Source organism: Chroicocephalus ridibundus, chromosome 1 (assembly GCF_963924245.1).
Source record: "Chroicocephalus ridibundus chromosome 1, bChrRid1.1, whole genome shotgun sequence".
NCBI lineage: Eukaryota > Metazoa > Chordata > Aves > Charadriiformes > Laridae > Chroicocephalus > Chroicocephalus ridibundus.
In genome coordinates, this window is record NC_086284.1 from 116,253,175 (window position 1) to 116,266,308 (window position 13,134).

Consider the following 13,134-nt stretch of genomic DNA (forward strand, 5'->3'; position numbering starts at 1 on the left):
TCTAAGGATAATGTATTTCATACTGAAGTTCTACTTCAGGAAACATTATTTTTTTAAGTTATACTTTTAAGTACAACTTAAATGTGAAATGGCACGTTTTATTGGTAGTTGGTCAAGACCTGAAAGTTAGGTTGAATGCAAAATTGTTTCAAAATTAGAATCATAACAAATGAGTTTATAGGCATAACATTTTTTGAAGACCATTGCTGGCAAAAATAAACGGTGCTCTCTCATGTGGTTTCCATCAAAATAGCTAAGTAATTTTCTAACTGTGCTTTACAGCTTTTGAAATAACTGCCAAAATCACAAATAGCCAAGTTTAGACTGTGCCTGTGATAACGGCAAAAATAAAGATATCTGTGGATTTATGGTATTGGCTCCAAAGTCCTTTTATCTTGTGTTTTTGAGGATGAGGATGTGGATGTTTTTGAAAGTTTCTGGTATTTGTGTTCTGAATTGGAGATGGGAAACACGTACTAGATTATGGAGTACAAAAATGAAATATGACATTTATTTTTAATGGGCAACACCTAGAACATTATATCAGAGGGAAAATGTTCTCCATCTAATTAATTTCACTTGGATTTGAAACTAGGTTGAAGGGTGGTTGCACTGTTCAGCAGGAAGATAGCTGGTGTTTTGCTATAGAGTATAATATGGGATATATCAAATGTCAATAAGTCTGCATTTCCGTGGTTTAGAATGTTTCATAGTTACCTTTATTAGTTTCTTGTCCCAAATTCAATTTCAGGATAATTAGGACTGTATCTTATGCATAATTATTTTACAGGGAGAAATTGAAGAAGAGGCAAGTAGAGATGTGCTTGCTATGATTTCATAGCAGATGGTAAAGAGAATAGAGAGTTCGTTACCTTTTACGTTTCGATTATTGTTAAAATATAGTAAATACTATATTGCTGAAGCTACAGTTTTAAATCTGTATTTTAGTTGTTTTCTAAAATTAATATACTGATGATGAATTTGTAACACTTTTGACAGTAATATCAGTTTTGAGTAATCAGTCATTTTTGTGATGAGAGATAAAAACAATGATGCTATTCAAAATTTGAAATCTGTCATACCAAAGAATTGATGACACTATTAAACAGTGTCTTTAGTATTCACTCTCCTCAGTCAAAACACTTCCTCTTCTAATGTTCCAGCATTCAACTAGAAAGTAGAATAGGTAGAGGACATCCCTTTCTGGGGGAAAAAAGAGTTACTAATAATTCAATGAAATCAGCAACTTTGAGGAACTTATAGTCAGTGGATGTTAGACAGTAGAGACAATTTTTATACCCTATTTTAATAGTAACTATTTTTGATTGCTGGATACAGCTGACTAGACAATTTATTTCATGGAGAATCTACAAAAATCATTCACGTTTGTAACAAAGCCTCACTATTTTAATTTCTTCATTAAATAAATTACAAATGAAATAAAATTAAAATTTCTTTTGAATCATAATAAATATTTTGGTTTAATCTTATCTTGTAAAAGCCTGTAATACAAATACAAGATGTTTTAAAATATTAAGTGAGAAGTAATGGTACAAGAAGAAAAGCCAAGTATTTTGTAGGAAAAACTCCAAGTAAAATGTTTTTGACAGGCTCTGAATGTGTTTTTTCTTTGAAATGTGTTTTCTCTAAAATGGACCCATTTAATGTGTTTTTTGGTTCTTTTTTTTTTTTTTTTTTTTTTTTTTTTTTTTTTTTGTAACGTAAGCTGCACTTTAATTAAGATGGCTCTTCTGTTGTTTCTTTTTGAACCAACAAACAGTTGGTCCCTGCTGTTTATTCCTCTCTGCTGCTGCTTCCCTGCTCATGCTCTCCCTAGGTGCCAGGGTCATACTGGAATTGAAGGGAGTCTGGGTAACACCAGGAACTGAATATAATGTGTGGCCGGGGAAGATGGGGATCTAAAGTGATCATCCTTGAGGACAGTGGATGACTTGAATAGTGTCAGTCTGGCTGCAGTACTCACGCATCAAGTGCAAGCTTAAAGAAATATAAGTAAGGAGGAAAGGACTATATTACAGATAAGAACTTGGGGATGGTTCTTGGCATCTAGGAGGAGGCTGGGCACTGTCTGGATGGGGGAGATGTCAGGCTCTCACACTGGCTGGAGGGAGCTTCATGCTTGCCCATCAGTGACTTCCTTTCTTACCTTTCGTACTGGGGAAGACGGAGAAAGCAGCAATGGCCCCATCTAGGTAGGCTTGGTTAGATGAAGGAAAGGACCCCATGCTTAGTGATACTGGAGCTGCAAACAGTGCGAAGGATCGTCCCATCCTAATCTTTCCCTTTCTTTCTTCTGTAGGGAAGGGATAGCCAGGAGAGTGTGCAGGGGGATGCCTGATTTGAGTTTTGTCTATCAAAGCTTTACATTGGTCAGAAACTGCTGTTGTGATATCTGTAACAACTCATTCTTCTGGGCATTAACTTTCCATCTGTCCCTTAGTTCAAGTAATGTAGAAAGACACCGCAGCAGCTAGGCAGTGAAGAACAGCAGAAAATTAGTGCTTTTTAGAAGGGTGTTTGTCCTCAACTCAGATGAGGAAAAATATAGGTAGATACTCCTTGCCAGGAACTCTTCACAGAAACAAAACACAGCAGAACTCCATTCTCTTCCCCATTTCACTGTTGCTTCAGAACAAAATGAAACCACGTAGTCTGATTTCTTGATTCCTACTGAACATGTTTATTCTACCTAAGGTAAATGAATTTCTTTTTTTTTCTGCATGTGGTGCAGTGCTACTTCTATAATTTTATTCTAAAAATGTTGGTTGTTGAAATTCTCTGTTGATCTGTTCGGTCCTTTTCAGATACCTTTTTTTCCTACATGAACTATACTTTTAAATTGCATTTTATTTGTTTAATGTAGCATACATAGCCCTTCAGCTTCAACATTAGTAATACCACAGCTCCTATTGATGGCTTACTCAGGGACACATAGGAAGCTACAGAGTTTTTATTCAGAGTGCTGTCACAATAATAAAAATTAGGATTATTGTTAAAAGCATTGAAATATAAAAAAAGATTGAGGATGTAATGCACAATATCCCAGTTTCTTTGCACTAAATTCCTGATTTGCAAATGTGAGTGAAAGATTGACTTTACATTTCCAGAGATGATTAGCTGCCAGCTCTAATCAAATTGAGAAGTAATTAGCAAATCAAAACTTGATTAGCTCTTTGCTTGATTTACTAAAATTACAGTTTATGCAGTTTAAATGATGGGGGAGGGGAAATGTCTCTTCTCTACATATAGCCTACTGTTCTGTATTAGGGGAGCAAGGGAAGAGAATAGTTGCTTACGGTACTTAGGTGCTTCAATACTCTAGCATTGAACTGCAGTGAAAAAGATGCTGGATAAGCAAAGCCTTCAGCCCTTTTTATCTTTGAAGTAAATGTGTTGTGAGTAGCTGTTGTGAGACTTGTTTGGAATACGCGTGGCCCAGACAGCCTGACTTTTTATTACCAGTGCTCTTCTTCCTTCACAAAGTGCTTCAGTGTTGTTACAGAATTATTAAAATGTGAAGGTGATGCATGTGATTCTGCAATAAAGCAAGTTACCTAATCGATGCGTGTGGTGCAATGGTACAGGCAAGGTTGAAAGGGAAGAGCAATCTTGACAGTGCTGGAGTTCAGTTTCCACCTCTGCCACCTACTGGCTGCGGGGCATTTGCCTTTGCTTTCTGTCGAACAGGTATCATTTATTTTGTTCTTTCATCTTATTTAACTTTGAGTTCCTGAGGAAAAAATAAATCTAGCTCGAGTATAAAATGTTGTAATAGATGCCCCTCTAGCTACAGGTATCAAATGCAAAATGTTAGATAAAAATCTGCATGGGGGCAAAAATAAACACCTACGTTTTTCCAGTATGCAATTTGCTTCAGTCCTCCTTGTCTGTCTTCTCCTTGAGATTAGATGCCTGTAATGCTCTCTGCATTTACATTGTGACCAAGACACGTTTTAATGCATCTTTTATACTTGAGTCTTATTTGTTACAGAAGTAACTGCAGTGGAGAGCTTCTCTGAATTAATTTAATGGCAGAATTAGCAGGCCATCTGTAATCCCACTGAAGTACCTTAAAAGCTGTGCTTTTTGGAGGTAGCTTTATTAGAAAAGCAAGAGATTTGAAACAAATTCGGAACAGAGTGTGAAATACTTAATTTTTTTGGAACTGCTCTGCCAGCATCTTAAAAATAAAAAGTACAGTTTAATTAAACAGAAGACTAGAGAGATAAGCCTAGTAATATTACAGTATAAGGTATTGCTGGAATGCTGATATTTAGGGAGCCCAGTTCTGCTCTTAAATCCTAAGTATGAAACACTAATTAAAGAAAATGGAATCATCACTGTGATTGTATATCTGGAAGCCAAATGGATCCCTCACATAGTCTACATTTCAGAGTGTGTTCCGCAAACTTCAGAAAAAAAAAAGGATGTTCTTTTCAGTGGATGATATTTTTTTTCCTTTGGTTTTTAGGGCACTTTATTCTCAGACATGGGTTGTTTATATAGCAATTTAATATATTGAGTATTTCTGCCTCAGGCTGCAAGGTTGTGGTATGGCAGCTGATCTATTTCTCTTTCGGATAAAGTATTTAATCCATAAAATTTTCCTTTCTCTAGGGGACATCAGTAGCCTTAAACATTACTCTTGGGCTTTCAAACTTGTATAGACTATTAAATGAACTGTTGTATATTTTTTATCAAAAGCTTTATTTACTTTTTTCTGAGTTCTCAAGAACTACACCACGCTTACCTTCCCCGATTCCTTTCCTCCTGCAGATTCGACCTGCTGTTAGGCACCTGTCTCCTTTTCCTACACCTACTGATTAGGAAGCCTTTCTCTCATGGGACTGAAGACTGGTCCCACCGTCACTTTGCAGGAACTGTCATGTCATCACAGGATGTCTCCTCTAGTGCAGCCATGCCACACAATGAAGCACAACTTATTTGAAAGCAGCTCTGTTTACTTTCAACTAAAATGTGCTATTGAAGGAGGCAGATCTCAAGAGGAACAGCAACGTCGGGAATCCTTGACAAGCAAAGACGATGGCCAATAACTCCATGAATGGGATTATGCGATGTATTCTGAGATATAGGAAGGTTTAAGTTGATCGCTCTGATGTCCTGTCCAATACTTAATTCAGTTGCCTGATAGCTGGAATTTCAAGCTGATAGAATTCATACGCTTAGAAGGGGAAAAATTAGACTTAATCATTTTCAGCTGAGGTTCTTGCAGGAATTAGCAGGACAAAACTATCCATCTTTTCTATGTACAGGCAATAGAGCTGTTGTAACTGTGTTGGTGTCAAGGCTGATTTTAATTTCAGAGAAATGAGTTTTCACTTAAGGGGTGTGGAGTTTGTTTTTTAGCTTGGAAGTGTTGCAGTGGGGCAGGCAACATTTGATGAAAATATGCATTTGTCAAAAAAAAAGATTTTTTTTTTGACAGTGAGGATGAGGAATACATAGCGACCTTTTTAATTTTTGAAACCGTTTGATATTTAGAGTGTTTTCTTTTGGTTATGATTTTTATGTCTTTGCTTATATTTCCAATTTTTTACAGTTTTTTACTCTGAATTACATTGTGTGCTTGCACTCAATCTTGTTGATAGAATTATTTTATCAAAAATTTTTGTTTTCCTAATGTCAGCTGTTTGGGGAAAAAAAGGATTTTCAGAAAAGCTTTGGAATGAATCTCAAGGTTTTCTTGCAGGCAGAAGATTTACACACTACAGTAGAGGTCTAAAAGGTATTAAGAGGTCTAACAGGTATCTCAGTGGCTTGGTTTGGGCTGTTGGTATCACAAAAAGTTGCAGTCTCAAGAGCTGATTTTTGGGATTACTCATATATATAGGTTGCTTTTTTGGGAGTCCTGACTCCATTTTCCATTAAATTTGTACTGGATCTGGCTGGGGCAGAGTTAACTTTCTTCATAGCTGCCTGTATGGTGCTGTGCTTTGCGTTTGTGGCTGAACCGGTATTGGTAATGTACAGGTGTTGGTAAGACACCGGTGTTGTGCCTGCTGCTGAGCAGGGCTTGCAGAGCCGCAAAGCTATCTCTTTTCTACCCCCGCAGAGGTTGGTGGGCTGGGGGTGGGCAAGAAGTTGGGAGGGGACACAGCCAGGACAGCTGACCCCAAATGACCAAGGGGATATCCCATACCATACGATGTTGTGCTCAGCCATAAAAGCTCAGGGAAAGAAGGAAGAAGAAAGGGCGTTTCGGGGTTATGGTCTTTGTTTTCCCAAGCAGGCATTATCACGCACTGAGGCCCTGCCTGCCTGGAAGGTGGCTAGACATCTGCCTGCTGATGAGAAGCAATGAATTTTGTTTTTCTTGCACACGCAGCTTTTGCTTTCCCTATTAAACTATCCCCAAGTCTCCTTGCCTTCCTTCTGTTTTCTCCCCATCCTGCAGAAGAGGGGAGTGAGCAAGAGGCAGGGTGGGTGTTTGGCTGCTGGTCAGGGTCAACCCCCTGTGAAATGATAGAAGTGAAAGAAGTTGCTTTCATTTGTTGGCTTAAAGGAGGTAATTTGTTGGCTTAAAGGAGGATGTTGATGGGAAGCTGCTTCTCCTTCATTGATAATATCAGGAAACAAAGCTGTGGGTCATGTCAGGAGTTGAATTTGAAAGGAAAATAACTGTTTTGTGATTTAGGATCTTTTCCTCAATATCGGGCTGCAGTTCTTATGTCCCATCCCTAAGTTACATCAGCCCAGCCTCTGAGATACGGGCGGAGGTTATGTGGATGGGCAGTTCCAGGCTTCTTTCCTGAATCTCCAACTTTTTTTGATTCTAGTATGTTTTCAACATGTACTTCACAGTGTAAACTGAGTCCCCCTTCAGCAAAAAAACCATTGTCAGCACCAGCAGTAGCTGTGGCCCTGAAGTTGTGCTTGTGAAAAGGTCTGATCTGTTCTTGCTGCCCCTCAGTCAGGCAGCTACTGCTACAGTAGTGCCATAGCAAATCCCTCGTACCTTGTCCCTGGCTGTTCTGTTGGTTCAGTGGGAATTCTTTGTGAGATAAGATTACTCTTAGGTAAACAACCCAAGGTTTGGGGAATACCAAACTCCTACTTACTTGCATTAAAATACTCATTATTAATGACATCCCAATATTTACACGAGCTGAGTAGGTAGGTAAAGTTTAAAAGGTTTTAACCTTAGAAGCATCGTGTCTCAACAGATGTGATGCTGCTTCATGCTATCTGTTACCGTGATTAAGAAGCATTCAGAAATTGTTTTTCTTTCAGCAATTGCAGACATGTTCTTGCGATTCAAATTTTAGTGAAGATCGTAACCTGTACTCCACTAGTACAATTAAGGTAATTGACAAAGGCAAAACTAGTTTGCAAAGTTAATTAGATTTTTCCATCTCCTCACTTTCAATTAAGCTTGTTGGTCTGATGCATTTCTTCCTGTTTAATTGCCATTATTTTTACACAGTATACAGGTGGTAGTAGGGTAGTCTGTCAGATAAATAATGGTTATTGAAATAATCGTGGAGCTGAACTATTTTCTGCAAGTTTTGATTGTCCTCTTCTGTTTGAGCAGCTGAGTCTTGTAATTAATATTTACTTCATTTATGTAGCAGTTTTGATTTGCACTTTAAAATACATTAGATTTTTTGTTGTGTTTTTTTTTCTTTTTTTTTTTTTGGCGAATGAGAACCCTACTGTATTGCAGAAACAGACACAGCACATTAAAACAAATGTAATTGCAGCAGATGAAATATTAAGAGACTATAAATCCTTTAAACTGTTCATGGATTAGGGCAGAAATTATAGCAAAGCTGAATGTTAAACCTGACACTGTCAGAAAAATATTTATGGCTTTGGTAACAGCAGTATTAAAAGTTGGTTTGCTGCCCTGGGGATCATACAATTCTGTCAAATGCCGTTCATGGGCAACTATGTTATCGCTCAAGCTAAATAATTCTCCCCTTTCAAAATATGTATTGGTTTGCATTACTGTTGATAAATTTATTCTTTTGATTGTCATCTAGGTGAAAGTAGGACAAATACAGCTGAAGTAAGATTAGATGCAAGATCACAGCTAGTGTTTATAAAGTATGTATAAATACATATTTTTAAAACAAAATGCTTGTTCAACATGTGGATACAAGCGTCTGTCCAGTCCCTGCAACCATGAGATACCCAAATCACTCAGTTCAGTTAAGTATTTTGCAGGATGACAAGTAAAATTTCTGGTTCTCTTGAATAGGGTGATATTTGTACATTTTGGTGAAAAACCATGGTTTGCCAAGTTTAAGCACTGAAATAGCAACTCGTATGGCTATTACACTCCATTATACTCACACCTCCTGTATCTTACTCTTCATGAGCCTGGATTTAGCTTCCCTACATGCCGTGCTCCTTTCATTTGGTCCACCTCCTCTCTGTACTATGATGCTTACCCTTCCATATATGACTTTAACATACACGTCTTCATCAGAGAGGATCATTAGGAAGTAATGCTGTGGCTATGGTTGTCCTGGCCACACCACAGGGCAGTTGAACTGACTATTAGGCTGTTGCTGCAAAATGTTGACCAGTTGTGTCATCTTTATTTCACAAGAGGCTGTTTATTGTGATCCTTGTCATCCCACAAGACACGAGGTGGCTCTGTGCTGATAGTCTTGAGTTTTCTCAAGTGGTTTGAACTTGATGGGTGGTGGGTGTGAACTTCAGGTGGGTGAAGTAACTCCTGCCATATCATTGTATGGCTTAAGATCCTAATGGAAAGCGCAGCTGTATTTCTCCTGGGTTATCACTATTTTATGAACCTTGCTGCAAGTTGAGAGCCTTTGGAGAGAGTAAACGATTTGGCCATTGTAACTGGAGTGCTTTTAATGGCCAAAAGGAATTCACAGAGCAGCCAGGTTGCTGGTACTTCCCTGACCAAACTATCCTAGCAGAGGAAGTAGCTGTACACTACCTTATGTGTTTTGGCTGAAATACCAGTATGACACAAAGATCTTCTGAACATTTGGGCAAAATGATACAGGGTTGAAGTGCCCCGCTGCCCTTGCACAGTGATGGGTGCAAGCCGGCCCCTGAGCAGTCACAGAATTCCTGTGCATCTGGACCATGGTATCAACACTGTCTGTGGGGGTCTCAGCATCGGCTGAGACTGGCCCACTGAAGAACATTTGGAAGCACTTGAGGAAAGCCTCCCTTGTTCATAGTTAAAGTTGGACATCTGATGCTGCTGCCAGTGTTGTGTCTGGCGATGGTGGAAGTAAATTGCTGACTGTGACTGTCTCACAAGTAATGCAAAAATTCCATATGAAGTATCTGTGAAGCACCAGCTAAACTAGAATGAGTGGGAATGTTTCTAATCTTTTTACTTGAACTTTTATGCATCTGGCTTTCTGTTCTTGCACTTGTAAGCCCTTGCAGTACAGCTCCCTAAAAATTTGCAGATTGTTGTCATGCACTTTGGTCCAGGAGTCTGGACATGTGGAATTTAATAATCTTACGGATTATTAAATTAAGTCTCTTGACTGTGAAGTGATATGTCCATTCCAGTCTCTGAATCCTAACAGTTTCCAAGTCTAATCTTACCTAATACAAAATTCTTTGGTACAAATGATGTCTCCAGTTTCTTTGAGACCAATACTATATTCCTCTGAGAGGTGATGTAAGAACATGTGAGGGCACAAGATTTTGGTCTTCGTAAGTATTTGCAGTGAAACATACTTGTTTAAAATGTGTGAAAACTGGCTAGTTGACTTGTTTTTCAGCTGTTGTTCAGTAAAATCTTGTTTGCTTCTTTACTCAGTAGAGAACAAAAGAGACTGCAGAAGGCTGTGGGAGGGCTGATTGTTTTTATATCCATATTTCCGTAGAAAAGACAGATGAAAACAGAAAGCTTGATATTTCCCCTGCTAACGTATGCAGAGATTTTTCTGAGTGACAATGTTAAAATTTATGGTGATCTATTAGGCAATTGTCTTGCTTAATGATATGTGTCAAATATATCTTGACATGTCAAAAATATTTAGCTTTCATCTTATATTTATCTAGCTTTCTGAAGGACTATGATCTTTGCATCATGACAATGTGCCGTTTAAATTAAAAGCACTAAGGATAGTGGGTTTGGAAACCAATGTGGAACTATATAGTCTGGGGAGTTTTTGGTTTGTGGGGTTTTTTTTGTTTGTTTCTGACAAATATGTTTGGCCTTCCATACCTGAAGGCTAATAGAGCCAGCTCTCGCAGGAGTTTGGGAACCTTTGAAATCTTTGCAGGCTTTCAAACCCCTCTTAGACAGCAAGGATAGTTCAGAAGTGAGTTGATCTGTGGCGTGTAGGATGGGACACGTTTCTTAAATTGAAGGCTTTGTGGAATAAGACCCTAATCTGTTTTTTAGTGTACGTGAAGGTGAGAGGGCATGTCTCTCATTGCACGTATGCAAATAAGCGTGTATTCTTTTCTGCAAATGTTATCAATTATAACCATTGCAGAAGACTTTTTTAAAAGCTGAATCAATCATGTCATATATCTTTGTTATTCAGGTGGCTGGGTTTGTTTTCTTTTTAGTATTGATTAGATGTTAAGTTGGAACTTAACAGTTAACTTTAACTGTTAACTTAACAGTTAACTTAACTTTAACTTAACTTAAAGATCAACAAATTGAAAAACAATTTTTCTAAGCTATACCCATAAACATGGAAATGCGGGTACTCAGAGTTCTAACTCTGGATGCTTAAACTGTAATGCAGGTAACGTACTGGTAGAATAGGCTTTTTCTTTTGAAGGCACAATAAAAGCACTACTACATGGTAGTAAATTAGTGAATGTGTATTTGGGATGCTTCTGGACCCTGGAAAAGAGACCATTCAAAAGAATTCAAACAGAATATTTTCTTTCTATTATCGAGGTAAGTATATAAATCCATTTACCTCTCTCAGAAATGCTTATCAGTGTGTGATCCATTCAGTACTTTTCCTCAGTGTTCACCTGGCAGACACTGCTGCTTTTTTATGAGTTGAGGGAAGGAACACCAACTTCTACACATTCCTCTAGTGGTTTAGTTTATTAGGGAAATGATGCATTTAACACCCCTACAAACAAATCAGTTGTGTCATGGGATATTAACTTTCTCTTGCCTGAATTAATGAAATCTGTTTGAGGATAATTTTTTTCCCAACCTCAAGTGCCTTAAATAGAAGGTTATTTTCTGGCAGAAGCAAATGCAGTTCACAGACGCAATAAACTGCAAGGTCTAGTGACTGAACCACAAAATGTTAAAGCTAAAATGATGTTGCATGTTAATTCAGAATTCTCCTCTGTGGAGTAATTCCACGGCAATCAGGCAGCCATGTCAATATTTTGTTTCTCTGTGCAGTAGTTTTAGAAGAGTCTAACTTCAAAAGAGAAGGCCTGAGGGGAGGCGTGAAATAAGGCAGAAAGGGATAAATCTGTCAATTTTTAGGAAGAACAAATGCAGATATCCAGAAGGCAAAGCCTAAATTTTGTTTTTAACATTACCTTCCCTACCAGCCTCTGTCCAGGGAACCTGTGTAGTAGAGAGTTGGCTACTTGCACTTCTCATTGACGTTCTTTAGTGATACTCATGCTTGTAGGTCAAGTAAAAGGTCATTCAACTAAAGGAGAAGAGTAAGATGCTTGCCAGCTTCAGGTTAGTACTGCCTCTGGAGGTTTATATGTCAGCCACTTGGATTTCGTTGCATACCTTTATTAAATACTAGAGCTACTATGTAGTCATTCAGGAATTATTGAAAACCATGTAAACTCTTCTCAATTAAAATACTCTAGGCATATTATAGTTCTGATGTAAGTGATTGAGAAGATATCTGAATTTTCAGCTGTATGAATTCTGTGCATCTTTGTCTCTTTCCCAAGAGCTAAAACAGAGATACTTATTTAAATATCAGTCTGAAACTTGTTAACCAAATTTCCTTGGAAAAAATCCTGAATTTCCAAACTGAACATAAGGTATGAGATGTCAGCAAAGCCACAGTTTAGATTTTTTTGTTTTGTTGCTTCCATGTTGGACTCTTAACACTAATGGGAAATAGATCAAGCAGTCAGCTGCCAGCAGAAATCTCCAAAGGGTAGCGCACGTTTTCTTCCTCAGCTGCTACTAGTGTGGCATTTTTAAGTTTGCCTCTACAGGAAAGGTTCAGAAAGGGTGTTGGAATAAGAGCTGGTGTTAACAATAACCAATTTGGCTTCTATTCGCTGTAAAATCAAGCCTCCGTTTTTTAGATTTAGAAACTTCTGCTTTAAAAATATAGAAAACATACAAGCAAAAAGAGATGGCTTTCAAGCACTTAAGAGATTTAAGAGTAGCCTCATTTATCTAAAACATTTGACAGTACTATGAATTTTTAAGTGAAGTTTTTATGAGCATTATTATTTATAAGTACTGTTTAACAAACTGGGAGATAAATTTGAAAATCTATGGTAGTGTTGTGATTATGAGTGAATTCAACCTGATTTTTTTTTTCTTTAGTAGCTTTAAGGACTCTATTGAGTGAATGAAGCAAAAAACGGAAAAGCAAAATAATTAAAATAGAGGAAACTTAAAGGCTGTATGTGTTCTATATACCATTGTAAAGTTTAGGTTTTAGTGCTTCTACTACACAATGCAAACATTAGAATCAGTAGAGAGATTTCCCCCAAGTATTCCTGTAATGATATTTACTGTCCTTGGGAGGTGCAGGCCTTTACATGAAATAGGAAGAAGAATTATAGCTGTGATGATAGAACTGCTTAAGGTCATGAAAGGGGGTATCTCTGTTTCTTTTCCAGTACTTTGTCTTTTATGGAATTTCGATTTCTACACGTTAGCTTTGTGATCAGCATTTTCTCTTCCTCATTCTGGGTTCAACAAAGGAAAAAAGAATCCAGCTTATCTGATAAATTGTTGATATCATATTAAAAAGAGAAGTAGGAAGCAAAATAAAGAAGTATACAATTCTGGGCCACATAGAGAAGCCCCCCACCTCTGCCCCTCAGCCTTCCAAAAATCCGCCTTCAGCTTCATTTGTGAAAGAAGGTTTTAAGCATCTGCTGCTTCTGTTTTCTTGGTTACATCAAAGTGGGAAATGATCTGGTATGTCTTTGCCTCTGTTGAAAAATCTT

General features: G+C 37.8%; 1 protein-coding gene across 3 annotated transcripts in view; it reads left to right on the forward strand.

The window, feature by feature from the left end:
• Positions 1 to 13,134, forward strand: part of CADM2 (cell adhesion molecule 2) — a 673,883-nt gene that overhangs the window by 383,740 nt on the left and 277,009 nt on the right. The window lies entirely within an intron of this gene.